The 15,691-nt window shown below is 39.0% G+C and overlaps 1 protein-coding gene across 1 annotated transcript in view; it reads left to right on the top strand.

Annotated features, from left to right (window-relative positions):
• The window catches only part of ITGA9 (integrin subunit alpha 9), a 218,275-nt gene that overhangs the window by 85,085 nt on the left and 117,499 nt on the right, over positions 1–15,691 (top strand). The gene's annotated exons all lie outside the window — the stretch shown is intronic.

Raw genomic sequence — 15,691 nt, 5'->3', positions numbered from 1 at the left:
GAAAATATACACTTGAGCCTTTTTTTTTTTTTTTTTTCTTTTTTTCTTTTAACATCTACACAGCTTGCGTTTGACATGATGTGTAAATGTAATCTGTGAAGATGAAATGGTCATCCTCAAAGAATATATTTTAGAAGTTGGAAAATTGATGTACTTCCTGGTAAGCTCATGATAACAAAATTAATGTCTAAAAGCTCTTTGAGTGCTTTTGAAGTAAGTGCTTTTAGAGAGCCTAAAAAATGTGCTTTTTGTGGCAAGCATCAGATAATGCAGACTCCCCACGGACAATTGGGGGGAAGATATGACATACATCTTCCTGTAGAAGTGGTGGAGAACAGCCATCCTTTTGGGATTCGGGGAGCATCCATGAAAGAGATGTATGTGCTGCAGTAGAGAGTAAAATCCTTCAGTCCTTAAACAGCAGCTGCAATAAGAACCTTCTTGCTGTGGGGTTGGGCAACACTGCAGACAACATTCTGAAAGGAAAAATATCTGAGAAAAAAGCAAGGGTTGTCATCTCTGTGCTTAATTCTTAGATAAGCCATCCTTCTATCCTGCTTGCGGGCTATTGCAGAATAAGGATTTGCCTCTGGCAAATCGAGTTTCTGTACTGCTGGAGATTCATTGCATACTAGTGGGGCAGGTCAGACATCCGGGGAAACATCTCCTCGGAAATCCTGCACTAAAGTCAGATGGAGCCCCAAACCAAGCCCACCATTCTAGTGTGCTTGGAGCTTAAACTGAGAACCAAGTACTCAGTGCTTCTTCGGTTGTATTTGATGGTGAAGAAGAGAGTGTATTTGGTGGTGTGTATGAGCCTTTATTGACCCACAGTGCATTTGTATGAGATCAGTGTTGGATTTTTTTTTTCTCCTTGAAGTTCTCATTGCCCTGCTAAGATGGTGGAGTGCAAGTAGAGTTGTTTTTTGGAAAAATTGAGGTTTTTAAATGGCTCTTAGTAAGATAGGGAATCCACTTTGAGATTCATGACAAAAAATAGACTAGTGTGGACTAAAATGTGCATTTGGAGATGCAAGCCTGTTCTTCAAAGTGGCTTAACGACATTATGGTTCCCATTATGCAAGCTTAACTGCTCACAATTGAGGGATGAATGAGAAGATACTGGGTTCCTACAAGCATTGTCTGGTTGACATACGCTTTCAGGCTGTTCACAGTTTTGAAAGCCTACCAAAATTTCAATCTGCATTTAATGCCTAGATTGGAATCTTCAGGTGCTAACAGGAAAGGATGGTGAAGTAGATGTACTTTAATACAACAACAAAAGCAGAACAAGGCAGTTACCAAGAACGCTGTTTCTAGAAACAGCATCCCATTTATGTATTTGCTTTTTCCTCATGTGCGCTTAGGCAGGAGATGGAGGTAAGGGGAAAAATTCACAAAACCTCTTGCTAAGTAGAAAGTGTTTTGATTCATTATTCAGATTGCTGGGATTAGATGGCATAATCTGCCACTCAACTCACGTGGGTTTTTCACATGTTTTTTTCCAAAAACATTGCTTCCTCCCTTCCGCAGTTGTATTTATTTGCTATCTGGATATCCAGATATTTATACTGCATTATTAGAAAGAGGTGTTTTCAAGAAAGCAAAGATATTCCTTACAAATTATTCAATTAAGAGACCAGTGATCTAATTTTACATTGCTTTTTTTTTTTTTTTAAAGGTAGAAACTAAGGAGAATTCAGTACCATCCGGGGAGTTTTTAGAGGACTTTTTAACACTAACTTTGGAAATGAGAGTGCATGGTATCTCCCTTTTTTGGTTTAAAAGATACACAGTGTATAAGTTGGTATATACATGGCTCCTGACAGCTCTGCGGAGGTGTTCTTTAGGTTGACCAAAGGCCAAGAGCTTCCATTAAGAAAGAGATGCTGCAGAAATTTGACAAAGCAAAAATGTCATTTGCTTTTCTCTTACCTGTCTCTGTGCTGCTTTCCCTTCCAAGGCATAACTCCTCAAGGTCTTCCAAGCGCTTCCTGGTATCTTTTTGCCATGTTAAAATCAGTGCTTTTGTGACAGTGCAGAGTGGAAAGAAGAGCCTCTGTTACAGGCCCAGCTTGTAACAAATCTGAGCAGATCCAAGAGGCTGGCAGTGGTCTTGGAGCAGGGAAGAACCCCACAGATCACTGCAAGAGCAGAAGGTGAGCATTAGGAGAAGCTGACAGAGCCTGTAGGATCTCTGAATAGTAGCTGAAAATGGTTTCCTGCATTATGTTACTGCTGAGTTCACAGAAATGGGACTTTGCCTGTGCACCTCCTGAATAAGCAGGAGATATTGACAGCATCTGACCTCATCTTCAGTCTTAGCTCCTAACAGATGTGCAACAGGAGTTTATTTTTAGGAGTATATAATTTGGAAAGCATGTCCAGTCTTCAGGATCACTGACTAAGGTACTCTTCTTTCCCGTCCCATCCTATTCAGGTGCTCTGTATTTTTAGATTGTCATATATTTGGGAATTTGTTAACGTGCTGTTTAGTCTCTGTGGGAATTGCCCAAAGCAATTCCTAAGTAATAATTTATATTCAAGCTATACTTTGTCTTGATAGACAGCCAACTTTAATTGTAGGTAGGATTTTTGTATGTCTAAGAAGTAGACTTAAAGTGAGCCTAATGGTGCTAAACTTGAGTTTGAAAATGACTGATCATCAAGTAGAGATCTTCCAGAATCTTTCAGCTGTCATATTTTATGATGTCTGTTATGTTAAAGTACAGTAAAAGCACAATGAAGAGAGAGAGAATATGTTAAAGTTTTACTAAATGGAAAGAAAACAAAGAAAACCAGGAGCCTCTGTTGATCTGATACACTCTGTATAGCTCTTACTGTTGGCTGAAAGCTGTCTGGTAGCTCGTGAGACTACCCAGAGTTTTTCATTTCAGGGAAATGATCAGACCAAGGGCAAATTTTCAAAAATAAGCACTTGAACTGCATCAAAAATAAGTATACACATGGTCAGTTGAAAAGATAGTCAGTTGATTTCCATGTAAAGCGGCAGTACCATGAGGTCTAAAGAGAATGTAAGTGTGCAGGTTGCAGTTAGATGGGATTTTCAGAGAGCTCATTTTGGCTAGTGGTTGGGCTTGATGCTTGAGTGTGACAGTTCTCCTTTGGAAGTTGTAGCTTACAACATCAACAACATCAGGTTACAAATTCTTGGTCACACAGGAGTCATTAATTAATGAGTTTGGTAAGTTTCTACTCACTGGGTTGTGTAGTATCAGAATGCTTCCTTTGAGCCAGGGTTTTAAAAGTTAGATATAAGGTGAATGGGAATGAAGGATGTGTCATATACCACTTCCAGAGTGGTTTTGGCACATCACAGGTATGTTTCAGGGCTGCACAGCTGCAGTGGGATGTTGTATTCACTTGCACTTCATTGCTGAGGCAGAGGTTTCCATCAGTTAGGTGCCCACGTCTGTATTTCTTTCTTAGCAATTTCATTCAATATAAACCTTTGACATGGAGTTACTGAAGTTTTTTTTAAAAGGGACTGCTTTTCCTGTTGGGTTTCGAAGGAAGAAGATGAGCAAGTTTTCAGAACTATTATTGCAAATCCTAGAGCTAGCATCTTCTAGGCAGCCAGTTTTCATTTTAAATTGCATTGACATTTTGCTATGGGAAAAAAAGTGGCAGAACTTCACTCTTTGTAATGGTATATTTGCAAAGTTGATAGCGTTGCTGTGTTTTGTGTCCCATGCACAGAATACCACAAACATCTCGATTATTGTTTCCTAAAGCATTAAGGTTTAACAGCACTTTGTGTATTTTTCTTGCCCGCGTATTGAAGTTTTAGTAAAATGTTTCATCTCTCTACGGTAAGCTGGGAAATTGCTGGCAGAGGAGGCTTGTTACGTTAGGATCCTAGAGAGGATCTGTAATGTTTTTTTTCTGTTTTGTTAGTTTATTTTAAATGCCCTTTCCAAAGAAAAGATGCGGTTGTTAATTTGGTCAGCTCTAAAGGTAGATCTGGAGATTATATGTGCTGCACACTGGCAGTTAAAGGAGTGGAAAAGTCAATTGAGGCTATTTCTACACAACGGAAAGGGTTTTCCTCTCAGAGGCCTTGGAAAATCTTGCTGGAGGTGGATACCTACTACCGTAACATAATCTGTATTTTTCCCTTTTTGTTTCCTTTTTAAATGTCACATGCTGAGAGAAGTCTCCTCTTTACTGATGGGTAGATGTAAAAACAGGGTTTTTTTGTGTGTGCGTGTGGAAAGAGAATTCCACCCGCTTTAAACAGAAAGAAAACCTAAAAATCATTTTATATTTTTAATGGAAGAGATGGAGCTAAGTAAACCTTTTTGTCCTGTCACTTATGATGTATCAGTTTACTCCTCCCTGCTTGCCTGATGGCTTTTAAGAATAAATCAGATCACCTGTGGGTGGTTGTGAGCCATTTTCACCTAAACACCTACTGTGCTGCGTGGGAGCTTTTTAAAGGATTTTTTTTCCATTCTTAATTAACAAATAAGGATAAAATAGAAATATGATTCTATGATTCTATAATAAAAAACTGTTTCTATTGAGCTGCACTAAAGCCGTAAGATTAGGGTCTAAAGTTGCCTTCAAGCTCTTGTTATTATTATTTTCACAATTTTGGATTATGGAGCTTTCAAGCTGTTAATCTGGATTAAAAAAAGGCAGTTGGTTACTTCCATTTATCCTTACAGAGCAAAGGAAAAGGGGCAGAACATTTTTAGAGGTTTTTCAACTCACATCAGTTCTTACTCAGAGGTGTTAAAGCACTTGTGGAATATTGCCCTGCTATTCCATGGGATCCATAATGGGAGTATCAGGACTTATGGGACAGCAGCTGTGCTGTTTGCCCTCGGGGTTTCTGGAATACTTTTCCTTTATGATTGTAGCCTCTTGAGAATAAAGTCGATGTATTAATGAAATAAATCCTAGCAATAATACTGGGACGTCATTTGATGATGGTTATGAAACTGTTCAGACACAGAAAGGGGAAATGTTTTCATGAAATGCTTATGCTTCTGAAAGGAGCAGGAAAATGCACTCATTTCATTAAGATTATTTTGTTCCTTTAATGCATTTGTAAATATGGAAAATGTCAAATAATGTTTATCGGAAGTCATCATGTTAAAATGGTCTGGAGAGTTAAGGATCCCAAGGACTGGCTGAAGAGCTCTCTGGCTCCATATTGTTAACTTTCCCTAATACATGAAATGTAAGGGAAATTCCAGTAAGCATTACAGGTTAAGGGTAGGAAAGCAGATCTGAAGTGATTTGGCATCACTGCACAGACAATATGATGGAAATGCCAACGTGTTGTGTGATTGTTCAAGAATTTTACAGGAAAAAAATGCTGTAAAAAAAAAAAAATAAAATAAAGAGATTGCTCAATGGAGTGAAAGAGTGGTAGGGGCTTGCAGTTGTTCTTAACGTTTTAGCCACTGTTATTTAGAAAAAAACAGTACAAAATCTGTAAATATAAAAATTAATAGTTGCACAGCAAGCTGATGGAAAAGCAGATGTCACTGTAGGGTTCGGTTGTTACTTCTGACATTCTTCAGGGAAAGCTTAGTATCTATCAATACAGTAATTAAGTGTCTGAAAACAAATACAAAATGACTTCCAGACCTTGCATATAAAAAAAACCCACAGTCGTTTAAAGGGAAGAACAGGGAATATTTTTATGAAGTGCTTCAAATGAGCTCCTAAGTTGTGTGACTTCAAGGCTAGGCTGGATGTGGCTCTGGGCAGCCTGGTCTGGTGGTTGGCAACCCTGCACATAGCAGGGGGTTGGAACTGGATGAGCATTGTGGTCCTTTTCAACACAGGCCATTCCAGGATTCTATGGTTCTATGACTTGATCCAAATGTATTTCAGTATAGTGAGGTCATATATCCATACATCCACCTATGGAGGTGGAAGAGGCTTGTTATCTGGAGCAGGGTCTCTGTAAGTAATTTCAGAGGCATAGCAGACCAATAATTAACATGGCTTTTCAGTGTAATGGTTGGCAAAAAGGAGTCATGAGTTATTTGGGCGTGCATAGGGAATAGTAACTTGAGGTGATTCTTATTCCATAAAGAACATTGTTTAGGCCAGTGTGTTCACTGACAAGCTGCTTCCATCTAAAGGAGGTTGAAAGGAACTATAAAATGGCCTTCAGGCATCAAAGGGAAGGCTTCGCTTAGAAATTTGAAATGGTCACAGCATTTATTTTAAGGAAGACCAAGAGATACTTAAGAAGGTATTTGTGAACAGTAAAGAGGTCTTGAATCTAGCAGAGAAGTGTGACAAAAATCTGTGACTGAAAGGTGATGCCACATACACGTTTAGAAGCCACACCTTGGGTTTGCTATAGGACTAAACTATATGCATTTCTGGAAAATACACTGAACAAATGGATTAATGTAATGGACGGTTAATGAATGAAATGTAATATCTGGAGTAAACAAGCAGGCAGACTAAATAATGCAGTCTGTTACTACCTCTTGGGATCATTTATTTTTGCAAAAAGAAGAATTTCAAGGAGCATCATTAGTATCCCAGTGTTTGTTTTTAAGGATTTCCTGTTGATAAAGCATGGACAAATTATAACAGAGCAGTATCAGTTCCTGTGAGCTGGATTTTTGAAGCAGTACCAAAGTGGATAAATGAACAAAATCCCATAGCCAGTAAGACTGGAGGAAAAAAAAAAAATATATATATATATATTTATGTAGTTTGTGTCTGAGACTGAAGATACAATTTCTTAACAAGTAATGTGAAAATAAAGATAAGGTGAAAATATTATAATTTAACAGTATCAGTGGGTATATATTCAACACATTCACAGCATAGTCCTTTGAATATGGTGCTGGTAAACATCCAAGCCTAGGCAAAGCTACGCAAAGTGAGCTGGTGCTTGAGCAGGCTGTTTTGGGGAGTCTGATGTGTACTTCTGACCTGTGACTATGCCATGAAAGACGGTCTCAAATTAGACCACTGAAGCTTCCTACACAGATATTTCCTTGTTTTTTCTTCAGCTATGAGTAAACATGTGCAGGTTGCTATTTGTTGTTTTCAGGATTTGTTACGAGCTGCTTGTAGGATCAGAAAGCACTGCCATCCTATTCAGTGGCTTTGTTTTCCTTCTCCTATCCCTTTCCCTTTGTTCTTTCCAAGCTCTGTGTCACAGTTATGATGCACTTGCAGCTCCCTCCAAGTGCTCCCTGACCTCTGTAGCTGCTCCTTGTGCTGTCTGAAGTTTTTCCTCTGACACATTCACCGTTCTCCAGTCTGCTCTTACTTTAGCCATGTGGTCCAGCCAATTTGGAAATGAGCAAACCCTGGAAAAATACATTCCAAAGGATCACACAGTTAGAAGATGAAAAGAAGGCTTCACCCCTTAAAATGCAACAGCCTGTTTTAACCTAATTTCACAGCTATGTCAAGTTATTTCTTGCTGTTGGTGCTTTCAAGTCCAGTGCTGCTGAGCATGCTGCCTTCAAAAGCAGCTTTGCTGTCCTTGGAATCCTATTTTTGGTTGTCTGATAAAGGCAACATTTAATCACACGTAATCTCGTGACTCAGCCTAACAGACTGAACACAACAAAAAACAGCTCTTGAGGTGAGCTTGGTTGGCTTTGCATCCATTAGGTAAGAGGAAGCTGCTTCATAGAAGAATAAAGTGGACAGATCAAGCTTATTTTACAGATCTACAACACGAGATAATATCTACTGCAAATAAGCTTGTTTATCTGTGGATTTTTGTTATAATTTTTTCATCCTGAAAACCAGAAAAAGCCAATCTACAACCTGCCAACCCCCTTTACCTCCAGTACTGTCTTGTTTATCTCGCTGCTTCAGACCTCTTCCCATGGATATGTGTGTACGAGCTGGCATCCTTCACAGGTAGGTCAGGGCTAACTGCTCTTTCCCAGCTCCCCTGGCATCTATTCCTTTGCACCACACCATAGCATATTCCAGTTATCACGAGAGTACTGCTGTTAGAATGAGAACTGTATAAAATAACCAAAAGCAGGCAAATGTCAGCTACAGATGTGTAAAGTGGCAATACATTAACTTAATCATCTCTGCTCTAAAATCCTTTTAGAGTCCACATAATATCACAGTTCTGAAGGACCTTTATTTTTTTCATGGAGAATACTCCATGAATATGCCTTCAGCTTCAGAGCTCTCAGCTTTTATCTGGAGAAGTGTATGATTAGCTCTTATTTGTGGAAACATTGACCTTGTTTATGTTTAAAGCCTGCGGAATTCAAAGGGAAAGTTGTGTTTTTCCTTGGTTGCCCTGAGAAACATTCATTCATCCCACACTCATCCCAGCTAACAATCATCCTTTGTCACCCTACAACATCCCTGGTTCATCTCCCAGCCCCAGGCGGCCATATCCTCGTGTGTGGGGCGGATTGCAAGGCTGCTGGAGCTGCAAAAGAAAGGGAAGAGCCTCGCTTTTGCTGCAGCAAATGGCGAGTTTTCCATCTGGTCACAATTTCAACGTGCTAAATGTGCTGAAATGCCAGTGAGATTCCTTGTACGTGTTTTTCTTCTAGTTTTGTGTTGTGAGCACAGCCTGGGAAACTGAAGAGGGGGTTGTTAGCAGAGCCGTGTCCGAATGATGAGAGGGGAAGAGGACAGGAAGGGAAGAGGACAGGAGGAAAGCGATGGGGGAGGAGGCGACACAGCAGAGTGTTTCTGAGGTGGTTGTCAGTAAGCTGAGATTTAGGTATGTGCAGAATGGGAGAGCTGGCAGCTAATGAAATACCCTTGGAGTCATCCATAACGCTTGTGCTACGTAATGGATAAGTTTCCTTCAGCTCATCCGTATTACTTGATTAATAACGGTACTTCCTAGTAATTAATAATTGGGATAATGACATTACTTTACAGAAGGATGAATGGGAATTTGTCATCCTTAGAGGTTTCACAGTTTCCAGCACAATACAGACTCCTCACTCTCTTCAGAAATTGCTGCACTCGTGTAAGGAAGATGTAGCACAGCTTTGGCTTCCATTTGATACTGCAAGGTGCTTTTATGTCTTCTGCAATATTTCTGTTGTATGCTCTTGTCTAGTTGAACAGCGCATTTAAACTGGGCGATTAGTTTTCTTATTCAGTTCTATCCTATGCTTAAATGTTTGCATTTGTAAAAACCACATTGAAATAATGAAATTCATTTTTATTGAAAAAGTAATTCATTAGCGATGTTAAGATACAGTGAGAAACTGATTAATTTCTTTCTCATTCCCATTTATACATGCACAAATGCTTTAATAATAACTGAACAAGTTATCTTTTACTTACCCATACTTATCTAATTGACCTGAACTGTTCCAATCATCAGTTTCTTTAATTTTTTTTTTAAATTTTACTCTCTTAAATTTTCTGTTTTTTTTTCAGAATGAAAGTACTTAGATAAATACATAGATTTCCTTGACAATTTATGGGAAAAGATATCCCCAGATGAAAATGAAAAAACATTGGTGGGTTTTGGTTTGGAACAACTAAAGAATTTAAGTTTATAATTGCAAGCTTATTATAGAGTCATTCTATTAAAAGCGGAAATAGCAGGACTACATAAAACAATCTTCTGTTGTGATGCACTCAAGATTCAGGTTTTAAATATGATCTGAAACATTTTAAACTGGTTAGAAGGAAATTCTGCTTTGTGTTTGTGGGTTTTCTGTTTTTTATTTTATTTCAAAGCTTGTTTTAATGCATAGTAACTCCATGTGGATGGCAGCATGAAGAGTCTTCATAACCACTAAGACAGTAAATCTTCTGTAGCTGATTTCATACTTCTGTGTGAAAATTGAGGCCAGAAACTGTACATGGTCATAGGGCCATATTACAGAATCATAGTAAGGCTTGGACTGGAAAGGACCTTAAAGGCCATCCAGTTCCTACCCCCCTGCCATGGGTAGGGACACCTCCCATTAGATCAGGTTGTCCAGGGCTGCATCCAACCTGGATTTTTACACATCCAGGGATGGAGCATCCACACCTTCTCTGGGCCTGAGCCTGATGCCTCACCACTCTCATAGGGAAGAATTTCTTCCTTATACGTAATGTAAGCCTCCCCTCTTTTAATTTAAATTTTTTGACCTTTGTCCTAACACTGCACTCCTGGATAAAGACTGCACTCCAGTCTTTTCTGTAGACTCTTCTAGGTTATCTGCAGCGAGGTATCCTAGAAACTTCTCCAGGCTAAACAGCCCAGCTCTCTCTTCTTTTTTTAGATAGGAGAGGTACTCCAGCCTTCTGATCATCCTCATGGCCCTGGTCATATCAAAGGAGTCAATCAGTTACAAATATTTATATAGAATGTATGAAGGCTGCCTCCAAAAAGAATCCCTACTATTTTATTACATCGGCCCACCTTGTCAGAGGCAGATGCAGTATGGTGGTAGGGGTTGACCCTTTCCACCAGTGTTCCATTGCATTTTGTTGCTGTATGACAGATGGCAACAGAGGGACAGTCTGAGAAACTGGCATCTGAATGGAAGTGCATCTGAAGAAAAGGTGTGGAACTGAATTCCTCTATGAGGAAGAAATTTACATTTACACTTGCTGAACAGTTATGGAGACCAAACAGTGGGTGGATAGTGAAGCAGTGGGTGGTGCCCTTCAGCAGTGGCAACAGTGATGTGAAAGAGAAGCCATGTTCTGGGTGGCCAGATCTCTATGAACTCAGCAAGCCAGCTTTTTTTCATTGCTGGGCAAAAATGCATAGCTCATAGTGGTGACTGTGTTGAAAAATAGTGTTTTGTAGCTAAGAATTTGCTCTATCAGGTAGTGTTACTGTGCTCTTTGTCATAGTTCCTGTGGAACTAAGTAGGAGGCATTACTTTCAGAACGACCAGATATGTATATATCAGTATATGTGTTTATGTAAAAGCAACTATGTGTATACATATGTATATTTGTAAAAACACTTGTGTGTGATTATGTATGAACCTATGCTGTGTAAGTGTGTAAGTGCATAGAAATGCATAGCACACATTCGTGCTATTAGCAGCAGTCCATTTCCTCAGGATTTGCAAAGCATGATATAATGCTCCTGGAGATCTCCTGCCCTAGATTTCAGTTGTTTACATTTTTAAATTCATGTGGCAAAGTATACAATCATAGTACTTTTTTTCTTTTACCCAGATTGATTTTAAATCCTGCTCTCAAGAGATCTATACTAATAAATAATACCTCTTCCATTTAATAGCGTAAGACTAGATTAGATCACATTTCCTCTCAGGCCTTTGTGGAGCTATCTATTCTCCTGTGATTGAAAGAAAGATTCATATTTTTGTGTGTAAAATATCTCTAGATTTTTTAAAGTAAATTATTCTCCTCTCAATAGTATGTCTTCTTACGCACTCAGCCTCTCACTCTGATTCAGGCAGGTTGAGAATGAGTCTTGCATTTATTGCAAGACTTCCAAGGACCTTTTCTATCAGATCTTCTCAATTAAAATACTGTCAGCAAAATGTTGGTGATAACCTTCTTTCATCTCTGTCTTCTGCAGAAGATTATTCTGCTTCCTTCCAATCCTGACAGAATGCTACTAATTTGTTCCTTTCGCTGTTTTCTGTTGAATACTGGGCTTATGTAGAACACTTCTTTGTCTCATACATGTGTTTCTTATAAAGCCATTGATGAAATGCTTTTTGACACAGCAGTGTTGAAAGGATCATAGCAACACAGTGTTAGGCCTTCAAATCTAGTCAGCTTTAAATGAAGTGTTCATTAAAACATTTGTTCCACTGCTGTTGTGATTTTTGATAGTCAGACAAATTTTCTGTCACTTCTAGCAGATACTCAGTCACTCAGACCATTTGAGATACCAGGATTGCAGTTGAGCCCAAAGATGTTTGACTTATTTGCATTGAGGTACTTCCTAGTGTCTTGCTAGACATTAGGGACATACTGTATGAGATAAAAAGTACCCTAAGACCCACATCCCAGAAGGTGTATAGAACCTCAATCTGTTTGCACAAACCTCTTAGATCATTTATCCCATTGAGAAGGTGTAGGTACCTGCAAATGAGAACAGGATTTTAGAGTCAGACATTTAGTGGGGTGGTCATTGGGAAAAGTGGAGGAATGTGTCTTGTATCCTAGCTCTTCCTACAGCTCTGAAGTCTCTGAAGTCTTTTACAGAGATTTGGGAGGAGCCTTTTGATGATTCCTAAGAGGCAGTGATTTAGTAGAGGTGCTTCTTCCTTTTCTTTAAAAAAAATCTAGGAAAAAAAATCCACCTGGAGAGTGAGGTAACAAGGGAGCTTCATACAGAGATCTCCATGCTTAGCTTGTGCATCCATCAGTGTTGGAGGGATATCTTGCATAAAGAGAAACAGGTAGGTGGATTAACTCAGACTGTGGAACTGATGTATTTTAAGACAGTGTTAGAGGAAATCTCTAACTAATCAATATTTTATCTAAGCTAGGTTTAGATAAAATATTGTATCAGCAGAATATGAAATGTAGTAAATCCAGTGGAAAAGACAAGTGACTGGTAGGGTTACATATGTGCAAGAGGAGTGTGGGTTTAATTATTGTCGCAGTTCGGGGTATAATTCCCTACCGAATACGAGGGTATCAATATTTTCAGAAAGCGTAACACAAATGCTTTAATTGTTACACCTGTTATTCTTTCTTGTATTCTTTTTGTGAACTGAATACCTCAGCTTAGATGAGCAGTGAGCTCATCAGTTCTCAGACGTTTTTTCCAATTGTTAGTATGCCAGATAGCCAGGCATATGTTACAGACGTCTAGCTTTTTGCCTGGTACAGCCATTTCTATATTTTCTAGTTTACTCTCTTTCAATCTTCAATCAATCAATCAATAAGAAAGTGATCCTTAGAGATAGAAATGGATATTTAAACAAACAAACATACAAAAACCCATCCTGGAAGTGTTAGACCCAATAAAAGCAGCAACATTCAACTTTATAAATGAGACATGGGAAAACGAAGCTATTTGAATCTATATGGTCATAATGTGTTTTAGTATTGAACTGGAAAATCGAAGCCAGGGCTCAGTAATACATTATATTGTATTCGGGTCACATATGAGTACTCTTCCTACTGATTACCTGAAAGGATTATCAGCAATATATTATTGTTAAGTCTCTGTAACCTTTGACATGGAATGTTTGCAGCACTGATCTCAGTCTCTCTCATGCTGACATCATTAATACCTTTATCATCCCTGGCTGATAGCAGGAAGCCAGATGTGCAGAGACACACTTTAACTCAGAGTGAGCCTGTATCCAGCTGGGGTTTGGACTTGCAGCTCAGCCCCTGCCATCTCAAGGTGTCCTTTCCATGCATGCAGGCTGCTTGACGCCTGATGTTTGTTTAGCATCAGATCCCTTCAAGATTTGCTTTTTCCTCCCTTACATTTTTCCCATTATCAGGGTTTGAGAAGGGTTGCTGGCCTGATTGAAACAATTGTGTGCTAGACTAACACAGCTGGGAAGAGGACAGAAGGAGGATTCCCATTCTTTCCAGCAGTAAATAATGCTCAAGTGTGTGACGCCCTGCAAGTCCTTTGCTCCTTTTTTGCTGCTCTGAATTTTGGGATTCTTCAGAAGCCTTGTAATGTTTGAAGTTTAGCAACAAAGACAGTCTGCCTACTTTTTGAGTTATAGCTGTCACAAGATCTTAAAAGAAGACAGAAGCATGGATTATTGAAGCGTTAGGCCTCTAATTGTCTTCATATGCTATTAATTTCACAAAATTTCACCAGTGATGTTGTAAATGAGCTTTTACCAACCAAGTAATCTTCTAGTTCTGTCTCATCTCTGAAACAGACTTGGCAGTTGTGATTTTCATCCTTTAACTACAGTAATGTCTAAAATATAGTCTATGTGTGCATGTTGTGCACAGAGTGGAAACTAGATCTCTTCAAGATTACTTTCACATGACCATTTTCTGTCTGGCTTTGCAATGGGGAGGTATAAATGCTAAAATTACACCAATCTGAAACAAATTATTTCAAGTCCTAGAATGTCTTTATCAAAGTAAATGCGGGAAGGCTCTCCTGAGAACAGAGGTGGGTTTTGTGATGCACAGGATTAGTAACAGGTTGAGAATAGAAACTTGGCTCATGCACTAGAAATTGGTAACCTGAGGGGTCTAAACTTGGTCATAGTTTAGATTGCGAGGAACAGGATGAGCAAGTTACTCCTCATTCATTTTCAGGTACAAGAATGAGACTTATGCATTCATTTGTCTGGAATGAATGGAAGCCTGTCTTCCAGTTTAAAGCCTGTTTGTCTACTATTTTTATTGTATTGCACAGCTCCAAAGTCTTGTCTCCTATATGACTCACAACTTAGAGAGGGAGGCTGAGATAATAGGAGAAAGTAATTCATTTGGAAGTCACGCACTATAATCTTGACTGATTCATGACCCATTGTGTATAGTTATTAAGATCTACAGCTGATATTTCATATGATAAATTGTGAAAGTAGTGGCCTTTACTTCCAAAGACTGGTGGGGGTTTGAGTCATTTTTAAAATCACTGAGCAGGGAACAGTTTGTCCCTTGGCACTGAGTTGAGGACATACGTGTTAGTGACCTGTGACTTGATTGAAGTGTTATTAGCCATCATGCTAATGCTAGCCCAGCCATTAGCATGATGGCTTTGTATACTTTATGGCATTAATATGTTATCTACTAAATTAGGTTTTTCAAATTTATTTTGTATGTTTTAAGCCTTTAAAAATGCTTACAGTTTACTAGTAGTGCTTGTTTAAAACTTGAATGTGTTTAGAGTATAATGTTCAAGTTGAGTATTTTAAAAGACACATTCTCAAATTTGTTCTTAGTCACTAAGCTAAATAAAGCTTAATTCTCAGAATTCTGAAAAGCTGTACCGATTTAACTGAAAGCTCTGAAATTTTACATGGGTTGATGTCCTCAAGATCATGTCAGAGTAGAAAAAAGGCCTGATAGGACATAACTTTCCCAAGAAGAATAAGAAGTGAAGCTCTCAAAAAACGTAAACCAGGATAAGTCAAGGGCAACCACAGAAACCATCCTACTGACTACATGTATTTTTTCATTCAACACTGTTGAAAATGACTTCATTCTCACTTAATGTTTTGCTGCTGTAAAAGGGCCATGTTTCAACCTTTCATCCTGCAGGACTCTTGCGGTAGCTTGTAAAGATTATTTACATCTCAATTTGTTCTTCAGCCCATTGGCCATAATTAAAAATGGAATTTGGCACTCTCCAGAGCCCCTGCTGGAGACTTTCACCTTGTAGGAGAAAAGGGGATTAGATGTGATGATTTACTGGGCTCGTGCGTAGTCCCCTGACTGTACTGTGGCATTGAGCCTAAAGAAAGCTGAAACAGTATCCAGTCTTCTCTGGCAGCTGCTCACACCAGGAGAAGAGCAGATCCCCCATAACAAAGCCCCGTCCTGTTCCATCCAAATTTTCCTGACTTTCTGATGTGTGTGGGCTCTTGGTAGCACAAAGTTAAGGTTGGAGAAGATGGCCTTTAGGAGGCTGGAATCTGTGCCTGTGTTTGTGTTGTCACTACGTGTCTTATTCTGTGCCCACAAAATGTGCAGAAAGTAATTTCCTACAGTCATCATGCTCCGCTGTAGGGAGGGAGTCAGAAATGCTGTTCAGGATCAAAACTGTGACATCTGATAGTTGCACTGTGATTCTTTTTCAGATTTTTCAGAC

The sequence above is a fragment of the Meleagris gallopavo genome, chromosome 6, assembly GCF_905368555.1.
Source record: "Meleagris gallopavo chromosome 6, MGAL_WU_HG_1.1, whole genome shotgun sequence".
Classification (NCBI taxonomy): domain Eukaryota; kingdom Metazoa; phylum Chordata; class Aves; order Galliformes; family Phasianidae; genus Meleagris; species Meleagris gallopavo.
The sequence above is the reverse complement of the archived record's forward strand: the minus strand, read 5'-3'. Positions and strand labels throughout refer to the sequence as shown.